The sequence below is a fragment of the Otolemur garnettii genome, unplaced genomic scaffold (genome assembly GCF_000181295.1).
Source record: "Otolemur garnettii isolate 467f Iridium unplaced genomic scaffold, OtoGar3 scaffold00080, whole genome shotgun sequence".
Classification (NCBI taxonomy): Eukaryota; Metazoa; Chordata; class Mammalia; order Primates; family Galagidae; genus Otolemur; species Otolemur garnettii.
Window position 1 is genome coordinate 8,489,115 of NW_003852475.1, and position 21,136 is coordinate 8,510,250.

A 21,136-nucleotide genomic window follows, 5' to 3' on the forward strand; every position below is an offset into this window, starting at 1 on the left:
TCCTTCATGTTCACATGGATGGAGCTGGAAAATGTTCTCCTTAGCAAAGTATCACAAGAATGGAAGAAAAAGTATCCAATGTACACACCTCTATTATGAAAGTAATTTATACCTTTTATATGTAAGCTATAACCAAATAACAGCCTAAGAATATGGGGAGGGGGGAGGGAGAAGGGAGGAGGGAATGTTTGGAGAGAGGGGGATTGGAGGAATCACTTCTGAGGTTTATCTTACAAGGGTACAAGTGAATCTTTCAAAGAGCAGAATGTGAACGTTTTAAAATAATAACCAAGAACATGACACGAAGGCTATGTTAACCAGTTTGAAGGAAGTGTTTCGGATTGTGCGTGAAAACCCCACACTGTACCCCAGAAGTGCATTAATGTACATAGTTACCATTCAATAAAAAAAAAAGAAAAGAAAGTAAGTATTAATATTACCATACCATCCTCCTGCATACACACACCCACACATAACACATACACGCAGACACACACACACACACAATGAGACAACTAACCACAGGACATAAAAAAAAAAAAAAATAGATCAACAGTTCTAATCTCTAGATCCAAATGCACAATGAGGTTATATTAAATATGGCAGAACAATGCCAACCAGAATTCAGTCACCATAGGAGGAAAACATGGTGTGAGCCTACCTTGTTTGAATGGGAGAAAAAGTTCCACACAGCAGACTCTGTAACTTTATATTTTAAAAGACCATATTTCCATATCAGAATTGTATACAAATATATACCATATTTGTTTTTCTCCCACAGATACTTTTAAAACATTACATCATTTAAAAGGAAAGCATAATGATATGTTAGTGCCAAAAAGATCTACACTACATAATGTAACAGCTTACACTGAGCTAGAAGACCAGAGATTTTCACTTGTGACATAACAAGTTGCAAATATTTAGGGCCATGTCCATTTATTGGCAACCACCGGACAAGGCAGATTAGGGGAAGTTTGCCCCAAAGTTGGAATAAATCTGAGAGTTTCAAACAAACATTCCAGATCCACACAACTGTTCTCTAAGCTATAGGAGAAGTTTTAAAAAGATACATGGAGCACACATGAATGCTGAATATCTACATAGCTGATTCAGAAATCAACACCGTGGAAATGAAGTGAGTACATATAGCAAAGCCAAGAATACAATTACTGTCCCTGACTGGATCTCCCCAGACAGGAATAGGTGGGTATGCACGATGACCCCCAGATGAGCTCCCACGGGAAGAGTGTGCTGTCCATCAGGGCACACAAGAACAGTATTGCAGCTTTTCTTTCCTTTGATAGCATAGCATGCTTTAAATTTATATTTTTAGGAATGCTTTATGACAAACCTCATAAACAAGTTTTATGTATATAACTTATAAATGAATTCATACACACGGAAGTTACTGAAAAATTTTTTACTGGGAAGAATGTGATAAAAAAAGAAATGCTTGCTGGGTGTGGTGACTCACACCTATAGTCCTAGCACTCTGGGAGGCCAAAGCCAGTGGAATGCTTGCACTCAGGAATTAAAGATCAATTTGAGCAAGAATAAGACCCTACTAAAAATAGAAAATTTAGCCATGTGTGGTGGAACATGTCTGTAGTCCCACCTACTGGGGAAGCTGAGACAGGAGGATTGCTTGAGCCCAGGGAAGCAGTGAACTACAGTGACACTGTACTATACCTGGGTGACAAAGCAAGACTCTGTCTCGAAAAAAAAAAAAAAAAAAATTACTGGTGATTTTGGGAAAGCTTCATTTCTTTTTCTATCTCTATTTGGTAAAGTGTGTGCATTAATGTTTGCACTTTGATACATGTAGATTATATTTCGATTACAACAAGGGAAAGTGTTTGCAATACTTTGGTTTAGAAGTTTGGCAAATCAAATACGGTTCAAATCAGATGACATAGGCCATCCTGCACAGCAGTGTTACCGAGGTGAATTTGTCTACCACAGGTCTTCTCTTTGTCAGGTCTTCTCTTCTCCCTCTGCCTCACAGAACTATGTACACTATTTAAGAATTAGAACAATAAACAGCAGTGGTGGTGAACTGGCCTCTGGCCCTCTGTCTGGCTTCTAGCTTAACGTCATGCTTCCTGTTGGCTGAGAGCAGCATTGAGCCCAGAGGTAACAATCCTGGCCAGAAAGTAGGTCACAGACTTAAACCTTGTTCCTGGTAAGGTTGGGGACAGAGGAACTAAGCTGGTCACAGAAATATTAATTGGAAAATATTTGCAGAAGTTATAGGAAACATGTCCACATGCAGCCTCTATTTCAAAGAAAATGCACTCCAAAGTGGTCACCTGAATAGCTACATGTGGAGAATGCCTTCTTCCCGAGATCACTGGGTCCAGCAACCTCTATGTCTGCAACATTAATCTCTTTCCATGAGGCCATTTCTGCTTAACAGAAATCCATGCAATACAAAGAGATACCATTAAGCCTCAGAAAGATTTAGCATTTAAAGACTGTGTCTTTCACCTTTGCTTTTGACCCACTTATTCATTGCAAATAACTTACAAGTTCATACTTGTACATTTTCTCATAATTACTTGTTGAAAGGAGAAATCTATGTGCAACAGGGTGAGAAGGCTTCTAAGATTAAGAGGGATCCTCAAGGCAGGGCCAGAGAAATGTCTTACCCTCTCAAAAGGAACAATTCAAACGACCCAAAATGTGGCATCAGGTGCTATTCAAGGAGCTGTAAAGTTCTACAAAGGAAGGAAAAAAAAAATCAGTAAGATGTGCCATGGGCAGGCAGAAGGTGCCAATGGCTTCTTCGACCATTGGTAGTTCATCTCTGTCATGGTGTGGGAGGGGAAGCCACAACATGGCAGACAGAGAATTCCCGGCCTTTCCCAACCACCCAGGGTCTGGCAGATGGAGGAATGGCAGGACAAATTCACAAAATGTCTTTCTAGAGACTGGCAGAGACACACACCTATCAGCCTGTAGTGAGGCAGATAGGCACTGCCTGGAACCAAATTCTCAAGAGCTTTTCATTGGAGTTTTAGGTGCTCACATATACAAAGTGAAAAGGTGAGAGTTAACAGTCTCATGTTTCAGTGAAAAAGGTAGTCTTTTTGTTGTTGTTGTTGCTCATTTTCCCTTTCACTGTTCCTTTTTTTTTTTTTTTAATTGTTTCAGGTTAATTGAGGGTACAAAGAATTAGGTTACACTGATTGCATTTGTTAGGTAAAGTCCTCTCATAACTGGGTCCCACCCCCAAGATGTGTGTCATACACCCTAAAGCCCATTGCCTTCCTTCCTTCCCTCTCCTCCACTCCCTTAGTCCTCTGTCCCCCACCTTAAATTGATTCGAGTTTTCCGTTTTCTGGGTGTGTATTAGACTGTCAACTGGCTTCATATTAGTATTGAATACTTTGGATCCTTGCTTCTCCAGTCTTCTGATACTTTACTAAGAAGAATGTGTTTCAGCGCCATCCAGGTTGATACAAAAGATATGAAGTCTCCATCTATTTTAGTGGCTGAGTAGTATTCCATATATATGCACTACAGCTTGTTGATCCATTCCTGGACTGGTGGGCATTTAAGTTGTTTCCACATTTTGGCGACTGTAAATTGAGCTGTGATAAACAGTCTAGTGCAAATATCCTAATGATAAAATGATTTTTTTCTTCTAGGTAGATACCTAGCAGTGGGATTTCACAATCAAGTGGAAGATATAATTTAAGTTCTCTGAGGATTCTTCATACTAAAGAGGCTGAATTAGTTTGCAATCCCACCAACAGTGTAACAGGGAAACTTTTGTCTTCTCTGCACATTGGCACCAGCATCTGTAGCTTTGGGACTCTGTAAAGTGGGCTAGTCTTACTGGAGTTAGGTGATATCACAGGGTCTTTTGATCAAGGAAAAGGGCTATCAGAGTGAAGGACAAGGAAACATTAAGTCATGGATCAAATGACACTATGGTAGGGACCAATGAGGGAAAGTTACAGCCCAGGGTAAGCAGCTAAGGCTTGAGGGTAATGGTCACCTGTTTTCTAATTCTATTGACATCCTGACCTGCTAAGCTGCTGATTTCTATCTAGGCATTTCCCATGGTTTCTTATCTATTCTGCTGACCCTCTCACCACCATAGGCATGCACAGCGGTGGGCGGGGGGATACTGAGGTTACTGCCTGCAGGAGTCCTAGAATGCAGGCTTACCTTCACATCTCCATCAGGCACTCAATCTAGGGAACATCTTCCTCTCCAAAAATTCTATTTTAGGAAAGTAATTGGTCACATTGATATCAGAATTTTGCTCTTCAGTAGGTCCTTGGTCTCTGGAATTTGAAGAATGAACCCATGGACAACAGATCAGTGGTAAGATAGGACTTTTATTAGAAGTTAGGAAGGAATACAGAAAAAGTAAAAAGCACCAGAGCTTCTGGAAGGGGAAAAGAACTGAAGAACTCTATCGGGAGTCTCCACATGAACTCTTTGTCTAAGGGAACTGGGTCTAGAGGAGTACACCTGGCTGGCAGTTGGTAGGTGGAAATGGGAGAATTAATAAATGAATAAATGTAGTTATCATGTCCTTTACAGTCTTTGTCCCTGAGAAGGGATTAGGGAGTGTGGTCTTACCCAAGGTGGAGCCACTCAAAAAAACCATCACAGACTGCTTTGTTCATGATCTTAACAGAGCCCAGAGGGTGTGTCCCGAAGAAGGCAGTCTGCTTGTGCCTGGAAATGGAGGTCTGACCTCGACCTCTGGGCCTAGAGAATGGGAGACTCCCTGTCTAGCCCTGAGTGGTGGAATGCTGTATCAACATTATTGCCTGATGATACTCTTTTCCATCTTTATGCATTTGGAAGACAGTAAAAAATACTTTAAAGAAACATTTTAATTATCTATCAGGAGGGAAAGCTATAACCTCCTCCCCTAAAAAAATGGACAAGTTGATGCTACAAAACTGAAATAGATACTACTGACATAATGTAGAGGTCAAAGGGATGTTAAATCTTTATGGATCCCACCTGTTCCCTGTTAGCCTTCATCCTGTGTGTGTGTGTGTGTGTGTGTGTGTGTGTGTTAAGGAAAGTTAAAGATCCTCTATCTGTAAGCCTGCTGCATGATATAGAATGTAGAATGTTAGCAATATATATGACAGATGTCCAGTTCCTCAAATGAATCTGATGTGAGGTCTACAAGAAGCTAAAGAGAAAAATCATGGATCCCAGAGTCGAATGAATCTTTTTTTTATTGTTTCAAATTCATTAAGGATACAAAGAATTAGGTTATACCATTTGCATTTGTTAACTAAAGTCCCTCTTATAATTGTGTATATTTCAAAAACTATTCAACAAATTCTTTAGAAGTCATGTTTTGAGTTACTAATTTGTTCTGCCACACACACACACACACAGAGAAAAGTTTTGTGTTTTATATAATCATGGGGAAAAAATGGTATCTTACAGCGCATGGGTGCCCAAATAGACTTGCTCCAGTTTCTGGCAGAATTCACACTAACTGAGCCTTTTTCTGACCTGTAGCCACTCTCTGTAGTCTCATTCATCTTCCTCATCATAGCCTCTCGAATATCTATCTCCTCTCAAGGACCCAAAATACAATTATTTGATAAAAATCTCTTTGACTGGAATTCGAGGATTTTAAATCCTCAAATTATCTGGGGCTGAGAAATAGCAACCAGATGTTGATATTTAGAGTCATTTTTTATAGAAGGAAAAATCATCTCAAAAGTAACAGCAAAAAAAAGAAGAAGGAAAGAAAGATGTAAAGAAGGAAGGAAAGAGGGAAGGTGGAAACAGAGAGATGTTTTTGAATCAAATATATTGATTTTAGCTTACCATGGGTAATCTAAATTCTTTCCAACTAACATGATTGAAAAAGAGTTAATATTAAATAAATAGGATGTTTTCATGAGGTATAGCATATCTAATAAATTTCTGAGGGGTAGCCTAAATTCCTGGATACCCTGTCAAATCCTATGTATCACACACATTCACAAGATTTTACTTATTCACATCCACATGAATCAGGATAATTAGGCACCCCTTAATAGGATTTCAAATTTTGAAAAAGAAAAGAAAACCAACTCAAAGCAATATTGACAAGGCTTTCTGTGGTTGACCAGTGGGTGTCACAAACCAAGCAACACACATAGGACCGCAGCCCCCCACTCCTCCCTCTTTCCTTTAAGCAGCTATTCTAGACTTGGATCTTGCCTCTATCTCAGCCTTCATCAGGAACCATGGCTTTGCTTGTCTGCACAACTTCACAAGGAAAGCTAAGGATCCTCTATCTGGTTAATAGTCTAAACATCTAAATATAAATCCCATTTGCCACCATCAACAAGTGGTGATCATAGATGCAACAGCAAAGCTCAGCTTTTCTCTAAACAACTATCTGGTTAGGGAAAAGTTTAGTGCTACAATCTCACTGAGATCCTAGCCAAAAAGTATGATTATGAATATAGTGACACCAAAGCAGAAATAAAAGAAAAAACATTGCTTTCCTTAAGAAATGATCATTTTTCACAGACACCTTTCTCATCCTTCCCACTTCTGCATGTGGGTGGTCCTTGCCCATAAGATTTTACCATCTCTCTCTCTTACTTATTAATAGACTCTTTCAGGTAGGTATGTGGCATTATTCTTCCATATTACCAGTCCCCTGTACCACACATAAAATGCACATACACACACAAAAAGGATAAGCACAAATTTTGCTCATTTGTAAAAATATTTCACATTTTTTGAGTATGAATAAAATAAATTTTGATGTTTAATTTGATTGCTTTCTTGCTATTCAGAATTACTAATTTTCTTTCTTTCAGATTATATCATTTTCTCGCTTCTGAGAAGTATTGCAGAAAACCTTGAGTAAAGAAAGGGGTCGGCCTGTCTCTATGCTTCTCTTTTCATTTCTGAGACTGCAAATATGGTCTTGCCATTTCTCACTGCCCAGTGAGTTAAAGTCTCTTACTCATCTGTGCTTTGTTGTTACATAGTTCCTAGAAAGAATTTAACACTTCATTCCAAACCAGGCACTCACCCTAATATAAAAACTTTGTTTATTTAGACTTTAAACACAAATCTCACTTAGATAGAATTAATAGTTGCTCATCTAAATGGATTTTTTTGTTTGTTTCATATTAATAGAAGGGTAGGAATGATTAGGTTACTACATTTGTTAGCTGTAGTTAGTTGAGCCCCTCACCCAGGGGGTTGTGCTGTATACCTTTTCACTGTTCCCATGAGATGTGAGCTTACCAATGTTCTCCATTCTCCCCCTCCCTTTTACTGCTCTCCCCCCTCCACTTGAATTTAATTGTTTTCTTCTCCTGTGGGCTTGTAGTTCTTTGTCTATTGGTCTCATATTTGTATTGAATATTGGATAGTTTCTTTTCCATTTTTGTGATACTTTACTAAGAAAAATGTCCATTAACTCCAGCCAGGTAAATATAAAAGATTTAAAGTCTTAAGTGGACATATTTCTAATTAGATAGCCCAAGTATACATAAAATTAGAGGGCGAGAATAGGAAAGAGAGGAGACTTTAGATTCAGGCATGTTGTCCTATTCAGAATTCTTGATATTTTGGGAATATTTTGAATGTGATTCACAGACAGAAATGGCACTAAGGATATTACTACCATTTCCCCAGTTAATTACCAAATGATGGTGATTTATCTTGCTGTGCTAATCTTTTGTTCCATCAAACATTTATTTTTTAAGGTTATTCAACAGTTGAGGTAACAAATACTCTTGCATAAAGCTCAAAGTAACATTATAGAGAAAAAAAAAGCTGTCAAGGAAATATTTATTACAGCCCGTAGGATATTTGCATTGATAAGTATACAACTGGGATACAGAATATTTGCTATCTTAGAATAGCTTCACTTTATTTATTCTAGATAAAATTTCAGACATGCAGCTCTGTCAACCTTCACAGTCATAATAGAAGTATTTGTATTTAAAATTCAAGAACTTTCTGGCAACCAATATGAACAGATTGCTAATTTTTTCACCCCGAAGGAATTTGTATTACTCACATGGTATGTTAAAAAGAATGGTCTTCAAAGTCATCTATTTTCTGTTCTCATATGCTAGTGTTAATGAAGACAACATTATTTGTTTATATTATGAGTTTACTTCCAAAAGGGAACAGCTTTCTCACATTTCTGCAGTAGCAGAGCATAGAGCCGTGTGTCACACTGTGATCTGAACTTCACCCATCATCTGCTTTATCTGATCGACATGGCCAGCTACAGGTATCTTCCCTGAATAATGAATGTGCTATTACTTACAAAAAAAAGAGCTCAGCCCCAAACCTACTTTACCTGGTAATGAATGGAGTTTCTTCTTCTCCAGATAATACGTTTTAATCTGAAACACAGTGACTTCATTAAGTTTTTCCACAGTCATACCCTTTCATTCTTACTTCTCAAGGGATGGTAAATAAGGTCGTAAAACTAACTTTGCTCCAAGTCCTTACACTTTTCTTGCTTAACAATTGCATGACTTTGGGCAATCCACTTTAAGTCCGAATATTCACATACATAGACTGTGTATGATAACCTCTAATTTATGAATTTATTGTGAAAGCTAAAAAGAAAACATAGGGAATTAATGTATTAAATGCTAAGTGACATATATATGTTTATTATATATATATATATATATGTATATGCAATTCAAGTAGCTAAAAGTATATAAGTGTGAAAGTAAGTCACCTATCTTAAAGAGAGATCTTTAAGATTTTACCTTAGAACACAAGATCCTGGGAAGATATCCTTTGCCTGGGGCCATCAAATACAAAGGACATTGAAATTGGTGCATTCTGGTTATGAGAAACTGTGCACAAACCTGGGTGGGTAAGGAATATAAAAAATGATTTACAAAGTCAATTTGTATAAATCAAAATAGAAAGCTAAATGGATGTATGAACTAGTGGTTATTTATGTAGGACATCACAACAAGGGCTTGGGGAGGAAACTCCATAATTTTTAAAAATAGTGAAATGGGCATTGGTAAAAATTACTTTTCAGAAGTATAGATACTTGTAAAATTTCTAGAACTGTGAATGCAATATGAAACAACAGATTTTTTAGTTCCTAGGCTTCTGTTTTAAAAGCTGGTGATGCTGGCTACTTAACCCAGAGATCCAGTAAAGTCTTCAAACGGCATCCATTGGCAGCCCTTTGTAAAGCTTGTCAGATGATGACACTACAAGCTTGATCAGTCAGCCCTGTTGGGTGATCAATGGTAGCCTTTGAATATGGTATCCTGGCATGTGTTCCCCTTCCCTCCCTGCTTCACTCCTTGCTTGACTCCTGATCTCTTAGATTACAGCACTGACAAGGCCCCAGCAGGTTTTAATAATGTATCCATATGATTTCCCTGAGGAACATTATCTGAGAGAGTGAGCAAGAGGGAAAGGGCATGGCTCCTCTAGGACAAAGGCTGACCTAAGTCCAGCTGCCAATATTGGGTAGTTAAGGAGGAGGTTGGCTGGGTAAGGGAGGGTCTTGCTTCACCTAACTTACCCCAGAATTAGGGTGTCTGGGGAGTACTAAGTGACATAAAATCTCTCTTTTTCCCATAGATTTTCCCTCTTATTGATTGAAATAAGGCATTTAATGACAATCTATTGCAAATTTCTCCTTCCAACTGTCCCCAAACAGTACTAATATCAATGATTCTTATGAAAAAGTGTTTCAAATTTTTATTTAGGTCTGTGTAAGATAGAATGAGTTTAGGGGCACATCAAGAAAAGGTAGTTTTGAAAATGTCAAATCAATTATCTCTTCCACTTTAATTTAAAAGTAATATTTTAAATACCTGAGTCACTTGAAAACCTATTAGCATGAAGGAAAGAAATTAGCTTATTGGTTCTAAACATGGAGCAAAAGCTCAGTGTGTAAATCCTTGCCAATTCCTGTTCTCTTGTCTCGTGGGTGTTGAGAACTGTTTATTGCCCATTTTTGAAGGGGCAAATTGCCACAGTGATTCAAGTGATAAAGAGTAACCTCCAAGTTCTTCATAACAGTTTGAAGATCTGGCTAACAGAATGGGGTAATCTACTTAGATATTTAATTATCACAAATTTCCTTTTTATTATTATTCATTCTTCTTCTTATCAAGGAAATTTTACAGGCAGGCAGGCTTGTAACCTAACAGTGCTTTTGTTTTAAAACTGTTGATTGTATCTGCACCCAATCAGCAAATTCAAAGCTACCCGCACATAAAGAGGATTTGAAACAGGGCATAAATTGTCACAAATCCCATTTTACAAGGTGTTTATGAGTGTTGAATATTCTGTCCTTCTATTGTGAAAGTGAGATCAGATGTCCCTCCAAAGTTTTATCAGATGACTTTAGACCCTTACTGGTTTTTGGTTTTTTTTTTCTCCAGGGAGCAGCACTGAGCTCTAGGGTGGGGGAGAGGGTAAGAGTAAGTATGAAGGCCTCTCCCATAACTTTTGTGTAGCTACTATTTCTCTCTCCCTTTTTCTCCTTAGGACAGTGGCTAATCAGCATCTACTTAACCCTTAACCCCTTCCTTAGTTCTGGTAAACACACTATTGGAAGGAATGTAGCTTTTCCTATCTTCTCATATCAGATTTCACTCCATTTCTGTTGTTAATTTGATCACAGTACTGAGATGTTGGCACAGACTTTTTCACAGTTCTCATTATCAGTCTGTGGTCCTAATAACATATGGCAATATTTTTCTAATTATGCTTCCTGTAAATATCAAAAGATTTCATTTTCATATGGCTATTATAAGCAACGCAATTTACCCGCACTATTTTCTAAAATAAAAGACACCACTCATGTTAGGTATAGATTTAACACAGTTTCTGTGCAGATACACAAGTAACTTTTCCTCCCCATTCCATATTGTGAGTCCTTTCTGAAAAACTCTTCATCTGATTTAAAGTGTTATTTTATCCATGCCTTGATTTTCAAGTATGTCAGAATCTTGTTATGTTCATTAAAGTAAGATTTGATTATATAAGGGTAAAGTATAACTTGTACAATTTCATGGTACATCTTGAATTGACAGACTTGTGAAGCTTTATTATTTGTGACAGAGTAAATTCTGCAACATAACTTCTTTACCCACTTATTCTAATACCTCTCAAATACTTCTTTGGGGATTTTACTTTTCAGCCTGTAGTTATTTCTTTTTTTATTCACATTCAACTCTAGTTTTGTTTGCATATATTCAAGCAGGTCAAACATTCACTTGCATTTTTTAAAAGAAACAATATAAAACAAGAAGCCAAATTGTCCCCTATCAGTGCTGTAATCCCCCATGAACAATAATCTCAATATGCCTGGTAGGATCCTACAGTCAGGTCACCAACAGTTGTCCAATGCCATTTACTTTAGATAAACTACAGGTGACCCTTGAACAACGTGGATTTGAACCGTGAGCCCACTACAGCAGAATTTTTCTATAAATGATATATGAGCATCCCTGCCTTTCTTGCCTCCCTTTCCATTTCTTTCAACTCTTTTGCCTGTGTTACCCCTGAGAAAGCAAGGGAACCCTTCTTCATCCTCTCCCTCTTCAGCCTTCTCTAGTGAATGAAGACTTTTATGGTAACCCACTTGTACTTAATGAATAGTAAATATATTTTCTCTCTTTCATAATTTTCTTGATAACATTTTTCTCTACCCAACTTTGTTGTAAGAATATAGTGTAACATGTAAAATGTGGGACCACCGTTTCTGTTTTGATAAGGGTATGTTTAACAGTAGGCTCTTAGTAGTGAAGTTTTGGAGGCGTCAAAAGTTATATGCAGATTTTTGACCACCAGGGGTCAGAACTTCTAACCCCCACATTGTTCAGGGTTCAACTGTAGTTGGGCACCAGAGGTAAGTATGAAAATATTATCTTTGCAAGTTATGTTTTTAATATCTTCTCAGTAACTGAATTTATGGATTGAATCATTCTGAAAAATATATAAATAAAATTTTACATTTTGTTTTGTTAATCACTCTGATACCGGATTTTTGATACTGAATTTCCAGGCTTTTGGTCTCGACGGTTTGAAGAATGAAGCGACGGACCATAGGATAGGTTTTATTCAATAGGTATAAGTGTTACAGCTCTTATAACAAGCCAAACCTCCTTGTAGAGTAGGATTAGCAGTAAGATAGGCTTTATAATACGAGTGTTACAGCACTTATAAAGCAGCAAACCTCCTTGCAAGTGTTTACAGCTCTTACAAAGGGGCGAACCCCCTTGGGAGTGTTTACAGCTCCTACAAAGGGGCAAATCTCATAGAGCAGGATACAAGTGTTACAGAGCCAAATCTCTTTGCTCTTCTCCTGAGATCTGCCCAAGTCTGTGCTTAGGGTCTCTGGCTTATATAGGTGCAGTTGTCCAAAGAGCTTTTGGGTCTTGAAAATAGACTAATCGTGAATAGGTTTTGAAAACGGACCAATTAGGGATGTACTGGATGAATCGCCAGAAGTCCACGTGAAGAGACAGCACGGCACCAGTGTCTTTCCCCACACATGTTCGGTTCTTTTGGCTACTGGAGCTTCTGTTGGGGGAGGAAAGCTCCCCCTTTTGCTCTAGCCTGCTGGTTTCTGTGCCAGCTGCTGCCTAGGCACCACTCTACTGGAGCCTTTGGTGGGGGACGGAAGCTCCCATACCCTTGCTCCAACCCGCCAGTTCCTCTGCTGGCTGCTGCCACCAAGACAGAGGTGGCAGGTCCCCAAACCCCACTTGGCTGAGCTGGCTGGGGTGCCACTTTTCTGGTATCAACTCCATTGACTTTAGTCATTTCTGCAAAGCTCAAACATAGACATAATACTAAAGAACGTTTTTTGGTAACTTTGTAATAAATTCTCTATCCCAAAGTTGTTCTTAAAATAAGAAATTAAATTTTTCCAAATTAAATGGAAATAAAGGAGATCAAGGGCAAGAGATATCAATTCTGCAGAGGCAAAGAAAGTGTATAAGTGAATCGTTGATAGGAGCCAAGGAACCAGAAAGTACTAGAAGGCCACAGGGGAAAAAATTAACATTATAAGCCACTGAAAGATATTGTTGGTTAAAGAGGTTATCACACTTCATTAACATAATGTGTCATTAAGGTCAATGAACATCAAATATGAACTAAGGGAGTTTTTGCTATGAAGACTGAGATATGTATAAATTCATTTTGGATATACTAAAGACATTCTGGTTTTAGTTATTTGCTTGATAAGCTCTATCCTACTCCAGAAAAATTATTCAAGATCCATAGCCTTCAGTTTTTTCCTTTATAAAAATGAGAAGGAGTTTAGGGCTATAATAGCTAAGATTCATCTCAGTTTTTTATTTTAATAAAGTTTTTATTTTAATATAATTTTGATGTATGAAAAAAATGTCAGGATAGTACAGAGAAAGGCAGTGTCCCCACTTTCAGTTTCCCCAATTTTTATCATCTTATATTGGTTTGATACATTCATTGCAATTAGAGAATCAATATTGATACATCATTATTAAACAAAGTCTGCATATTATTCAGATTCCTTTGCTTTATAACTGGTATCTTTGTTAGCTCCTGTATCCCATCCAGGATACCACTTTATCTGTGCTTGTCATATTTCCTTAGGCTTCCTTGGCTTTGACAGTTTCTTGAGCTATCTTCGTTTTTGATGACCTTGACAGTTTTGAGGAGAATTGCACGGTTATTTTGTAGAACGATCCTTGCACTTTACTTTAAAAAAATAATTATTTATCAACTATTGTTATACAATTATGAATTTAATTGAATTGCTATTCTTAATTGAATTAAGAATAGCAATATTACATATAGTACCTTCTATACGTTTGAAGGTTAGAATTACTTCTTGGAGAATCTGTTGGTCTGTATTTTAATGCCACATTGGCAGTATAGCATTTCAGTATTACAAAAACCAAACCAAAACATTTCTTAATTTTTCTATTTCTGAGCCAACTTGGTCAATATTTTAGAAAGATACTAATTTATACTTTTAAGGAAGAAAAAATAAAATATTGAAGTGAGAGAAGATAAAGAATACTTTAAAAACACTGAGTGATTCCCAAATCTCTGCATTCATATTATGCTACTTTTCCACACAATCAGAGGGAAGCATGGAAATACGTATAATAGAAGACTCAAAAAGTATATAAAAAGATTAAGGATTCACTGCTCCACTGGAATTGGGAAGGAAGTGAAATTAGATTATTTTGCCTATAGGGCAACAACGTGTTGTCAATGCAGTTATGCTAAACATAACCTTTCCCCAACTTTTATTCAAAGTACTAGCTGAAACTTCTCTTTTCACACATAATTTCATCATGCAATTACTTCACAGGGAAAAAGATAACAAATATAACCTTGACAGGTAATGAAATCTTTTAAAGTAGACTTTTCTCTTTCTAAAAATCTTGGTCCAGTAGATATAATTTCAGACTAAATACAATGCTAAGTTCTCTGACAACAACACGGACAATTGCTATGCGCATTAAAGATATATTGATTCATATATTTGTTCCTAATGTAGAAATGTGATATTTCTTTACAGAGCATTTGGTTGCATCACTATTATTTCAATTATGAGCCTAGCTGGGTAATAAAACAATAGGCCTTTCCTCAATGGACTGCTCTTCATTTTGTATAATTTGCTTTAAATATGAAGTTTGAAGAAGAAAGGAATTTGCTTTCTTTTCATTTCTTACAGGCTGCTATATTTTACCATAATACAGAAAACTAATAATTATCAATGCTTAAATGCCTTTTTTTGCAAATTAGTTTTAGAAAAGCAATTTGAAACTTCCTTCATTTTTCTCAGTAAACCACAAGATAATTTTCTTTTAATTGCAGGGATTAAAATGCCTAATGCTTTCCATTTTTAGTACAACATATTGACTTTTGCAATAATTATTCCATTCTGCGCTTTTCTACAGATATTTATTTCATTGCTACTTTATTTCAAATAAATTAAGGAACATATATTCTGATTTTGCCAACAAACATTATCAAGTGTTCTCTTTGGCCTAGGCTCACAAGTGCTTCTAAAGAGATATAAAGAACTAAAAGATCTGTTTTCTAACCCTTCAGTTGGGCTGTCACCATCTCATGCAGCAGAAGAGCTAATTCATCCCACAGAGAAGAGGACCCTGGTTTATTCTAAATCTGTAGCTTTTCTTTGAGTGCATGAAGCTAACCCTACTTAATACACAAAGGAAAAAAGGACACAATGAAAAAAATCTATATTAATTATTAGTATGAATAAACTCAGGTGGCTCAAGTATATTAACAATTCACTAATTATTTTATAACAAAAATAACATGAAATGCAATAAAACATGAATCATAAAAAGATAATTTATACTTTTAAAAGTCAATATCCAGGGAAACCAAATTGTAACCTATTAAACTATACAAAATAATTATTTGAAAGATTAATAATTCAGATAGAATATAGGTAAATTCTTATGACCTCAGGTTTATGAGGGGAATTTCCTAGAGCCAATGATATGAAGTAAGTAGTTTTATAATTGGAAATAATTATCATGGAAGTGCAGAAATATCTTCTTCCCTCCCCTAAGTGACCGAGGAAGTCAGGTTGAGTAATTTAGGAATGTCATAGGATGATGCGTCAGGTCAGATTGATGCCAACACACAGTTCACGATTAAAGAAAATTTGAGATGTGAAAGAAATGAATTCAATAAAGAAAGAGAATTTTGAAATTGTATGTAAACAAACATAGATAGGGGAACTTTTAAAGCCAGTAAACATGGGAAGAAGGCCAGGGTTCTAACAGAGATCATAATATGCTTAAGAAGGAATAATAAAAAGGAGGATTTAGAAGATAAGAAGGACAGAATGGTCATAAAAATGACAGGGCTAAGAGGAGCATTTTATTATTCAGCATTCCTAGGGATAGTTCCATTCCCACTCATACACAGATAATCAAAATCCAAATATTTAAGCTGATAAATAGAACAATTAATAGAAGATGAGCTTTACACACTGTTTCATCCATCAGTCTTTACCCATTGAAAAATCTAACATACAATGTGTTTAGACCCTCATCTCTGCCAAGCATTCATAACCTACGGTGATTCAAAGTGGCAGAATGTTTCCTCATGTTTTGCAATTCTGATTCTTAGAACGCTTTGGGACACTCAGCATGAGGCCATAACTCTTTGGTTTTCTGTCTTATTGGAAGTAACTTCTCATTTGGTAAAAAGTCAGATACCAAAGTAAAATACCAAACCAAAATCAAGGAATTGAAGATGGGTAGGAAGACAAACATGATATATTAGAATACAGGACACATACACAAAGAATAAGGGACACAAAAAGAGATTTGCTTATTCAAGAAAAACTCAGCTATTCAGAACCCTTCAGTTGAAAGCCCAGATTTACTACTTACTAAATTATGACCACAAGCAAATTACTTATTTCCACAGGTCTCTATTTCTTTATAGGCAAACAAGATTAACAAAACAGATTATTTCCTTCGAGCATAAAACAAAACAATATACAAGAAAGCGCATTGCACTAAAGCCTAGGCATACAATACACATTTAATAAATGAATGTGCTTTTATATATGTATTTATATGATACTTTCCAAATATTTGAGGCATTGTACTATATTTACCAAAACAAATTTTTGCATATTTGGGGGAAAATATGTCTTAATAAATAAACTATGTATTTTCCTTCCTTTTTACACAGCTTTTTGTGACTATCTTTTAAGCTTTCCAGTGTCATCACCCTGGAAGTATCTATATACTTTTTCTATAACACCTTTTTGTTGGGTTCCTTCACTAAGCAACACCAAGTTTCTATACATTTTCATTTCTTTGAATTAGCCTATTTGAATTCATTTTATTAATAACTTTAGGGCTATAGCTTGTTTTAAATGATATATAACTGTAAAAGTACTTATACTTTTAATTGTATTTCTTTTTTCTTCCACATAAAGTATATTCCCTAAAAGAATAACCCTCCAGTGAAGAATACCTAAAGCATTTAACAAGTCTACCTATTTTCCAGATTATGAATTTTCATCAAATACTTACTAATATAAAATTTATTGACTTTCTATACTCAATACCTTTGTAATCTGATTTTGTTTGTAAAGCTCAAGTAAAAATATTAATTTTTACTCTTACATGAATCTGTTTATGATCAACATTATAATAAAATTGAGATTCAAATTGTATTCATAATAATTTCTAGTTAGAAAGTTCTAGTTAGTTAGAAATTCAAGGACTCACATTGTAAGGCAAAGAGAGTGTTGGTAGCTAGGCTGTTATGAATAATCACTGTGAACCAAAAATACTCCTTTTGCAAGTACATATGTTGGATGTTGAGTCAGGAACCCAATTAAAGAAAAGAGCCATGATATAATTGCTTGGAATCATTGCTGGAAAAAACATATTCAACATTCTCACTAAAAATAATGAATGTGATGCTTAAACTTTGTGGTGAAGCTTATTTAACTTTTTGTAATCAAGAAGAAAGAGAGACTCTTTTTAATGTAGCTAAAGTTCAAAATAAGATGACATCATTACTGTTTAGTCAGCCTACTAAAATGACATTTATCTGACATTTTCGCTTATATAGAAAGGTATCCCATAAAATAATTCTTTTTCAAGCAGTGAAGTTAAAATAGTAATCATAACAGTAAAATTATTTAATATTATTCTTTTCTTTGAAAAATGTCATTCAGCATTATATATCAGATGTGAACTGAATTCTAACATTTGGTAGTGTGTGTACCCAAATACCATGCCTTACCTCTTTGTCATTGAAAACAAAATGCAGCACAGAATTTTTTTTCCAAGCTCTTAGTTTTGTTAAAGAAATTTTATGAAAAATAGCAACTATTCAGTTATCATAAATGCATAAGTTAAAACATTACATCTGGGTCACCTAATTGCTAATAGCATAAACTGTATGACAAAAACTAAAATTTAAAGTCTAATAAAATCTTTCCAACTATACTTATAAAACTAGTATAACCATAACACTGAAGGATAACTTAGATATTTCAGAATAAGGAAAGTAGAATTAATTCTCACATAACAAAGAAATTTTAAAAAAGCAAATTGAACAATATATTGAATTAATAATGAAATAAGCAAAGGCAAATACATTTCAAGAGTATTATATTGTGTTTTTGATGATATAGAAGTAAGTTATGGCATTTGGATATATACAAATATCAGAACACAATTCACATCTAATATATAATAACCTCTGAATGAGATTTTTTAAAGAAAAGAGTAATTTTGAGGAATTTTACTGATATGATTACTATTAAATTCACTGCTTGAAAAATTCATAGATCATTAATATATTAATATTTAAAATAAGGGTAAAATTAATATAATTGTGCAAATTAAAAAGTAGAAAACAATGAATTATTTTTAGAGATAATGGGTAATATAAGGTCACCAAACTGGTATTGCTAGAGCCAGGGTTATAAGCAAATTTTTCATATTCTTTTAAAAATGTTAACATAATGAAGAAAATCATGGATACTTGTAAATAGTTAGAGGCTCACTTAAATTAACTGAATGAAACTGCTTACAACCTGAGTTTTCTAAGATATTTATTTGAAGTCTTAGTTAAAGGGTGGCTACTACAAAAGCGAAGAGAGTTCTTATTATAAAAAGGCAAATCCTGTAAGATAGAGAAGTGACCTCTATGGCCTGAATAAACTTTTACTATGATGAATTTTTCTTCTGCAATATTAAAAAATGAAGATTGTTGAACAGATGGAGCACTTGGTCATTTTTGAAAAGAACATACAGAAAAAAAATCTAGAAAAAAAACCCTTAACTTTCAGACAAAATACTACAAGTCAATTGTTTTATTACTGAAAACAAAAAGAAATAAAAAACACACTAAAGATCCATCTACCACTTAGTTATATTGTATGCATGTGTTTGTTGAGGATTTTTTTTTTTTTTTACTAATTTAAAGAGGAGTTTAAAAAGGAATACCGAACAAATAAGTTGGAATTTCTTATTTATTTATTTTGAGACAGAGTTTCTTACTCTGCCACCCTGGATAGAGTGCTGTAGTATCGTTTCTTACAGCAACCTCAAAGTCTTTGGGCTCAAAAAATTCTCCTGCCTCAAGCTCTCAAGAAGCTGGGATGATGGGCACCTTCTACAATGCCCAGCTAATTTTTAGTAGAGACAGGGATTCATTCTTCCTCAGGCTGGTCTTAAACTCTTGAGCTGAAGCAATCACCCAGCTCAGCCTCCCAAAATGCTAGAATTACAGGTGTGAGCTATTACACCCAGCTCAAAATCAGTTGGAATTTTTTAAATCACTAATAAAACATCAGATCTAGCAGACAAGAATTTAGACATATTTGTCTGAAGATAAGATTTATGGTTGTGTGTTTGATACTAACTCACACTGCTCTCATTAAAAGTATAAATTTCTATAATAAATTTATAAAGCCAGTAGAAGTCTCAGGATATCTGTGCCAGCAGTCAATTACTGCTTGAAAAAATAGCATTAATAAATCCTAGATAGAAGATCTAGGACAAGAAGGCTGACCAGAGGCACCGGCTGCTAGAGTAATGATAAAGGAGGAAAAGTTTTCAATGAAAAACAAATGAACAATCATAGATGGAGTATAATTCCCAGGGAAAAGTGCCAGAATGGAGATTTCATATGAAAAAGTGGAGGATCAGAACAAGGAACAAGAGATTGACAGAGGACACATCTCAAGAGGCTTGGTGTTTAGTGAAAAAGGTAGGTGGAGTGGTTTTTTGTAGGAACCCAAAGTCTGGATATTCTGGGAAGACAGCTTTCTGGAGAGAGAGAAATAGAGGTAACCAGAGTGGTAGCTTTCCTACTGCCTGACTCTTTTCCTCCATTTCCTCTCCCACACCTATGGCTGGTAAGAAATGTTGTAAGCTCCTGTTCCCCCCAGTTCCTCCTGCCTTTTCCCATTCTCCCACCCTATGAGCAAGCTCCTGTTCCCCCTGCCTTCCCCCATTCCCCCACCCTACGGGCCTTCCTAGCCTTGTTCCCAGGACCCCTCCTTCCCCCTAGGGTTGCCAAGAACAAGCTTCAGAACAAGGAAGAAAAGTCTCAAGTTTCACAAAACCCCCAAGTTATCAGTAGATGAACAATGTTGGAAAACTCACCAAGGCTTGCTCAGTAGATAAACAATGGTGGAAAACTCAGAGACTTGATTAATTACGGTTGTATAACCATAACCATTGAGATATGAGACATATCCATTGTCAACCAAAGCTGTATTAATCATTGTTACATTACTGTAACCATTGCTATATCCATGACTACCGGAGCTGTAAAACCCCCCCTTAATCAGCCACGTTTTGCTTCTGTAATATGCTTGCACAAAACCTATAAAAGGCAACCCACCCCCCTACTTGGCTGCTGACTGCCTCTCAAAGCAGCAGCCCCTGCGGCAAGTAAAATAAATAAATAAATTACCAATTAACTACATCTAAGTGGGAGTCTGACTCTATCTTTTCAGGTCATAGGGGGTACCACAGAAAGTCAATCGAGCAAGGAATGTCAGGAGCTGCTTCTTCCTCCATTAGTTCATAAACCACACTGGAGCTTCCACAGAGGGAGGGGCTCAACTTTCCTTGAAAAAACTTACAGAAGACTAAGGAGTGCTTGGACAGTGAGCTCACTGTTTATGGCTCTCCCCAGTGCTGCTTGCCCAGCTCCTCTGTCAGAGCAGGGTATTGCCAAAGTGAAGGGACATCAAACCTGCTTGAGCACCCCATAGGCAATTCAGGACCAGCAAACTTTTCTCGGGCACAGTCAGACATTGATCTTAAGCACTAGAGTCAGGCACGTGGACCAGATCCTGTACTACTAGCCCTAAATTATGTTGTTGAGGGTCATGGAGGGAAGATTTATAAACTGAATCAGGATACAGTGAAGCCCACATGGGCAGAACTAAAAAGAGCACAGTGTGGGTCCCAGTCACAGCACATTCCCAGTGCACCCTCTTTTCCCACTGGAAGGCTATGGTGTCAACTGAGGCCAGGAAAAAAGAAAACCCTTAACTTTCAGGGTGGCGCCTGTGGCTCAAAGGAGTAGGGCACCGACGCCATATGCTGGAGCTGGCAGGTTCAAACCCAGTCCTGGCCAAAAACTGCAA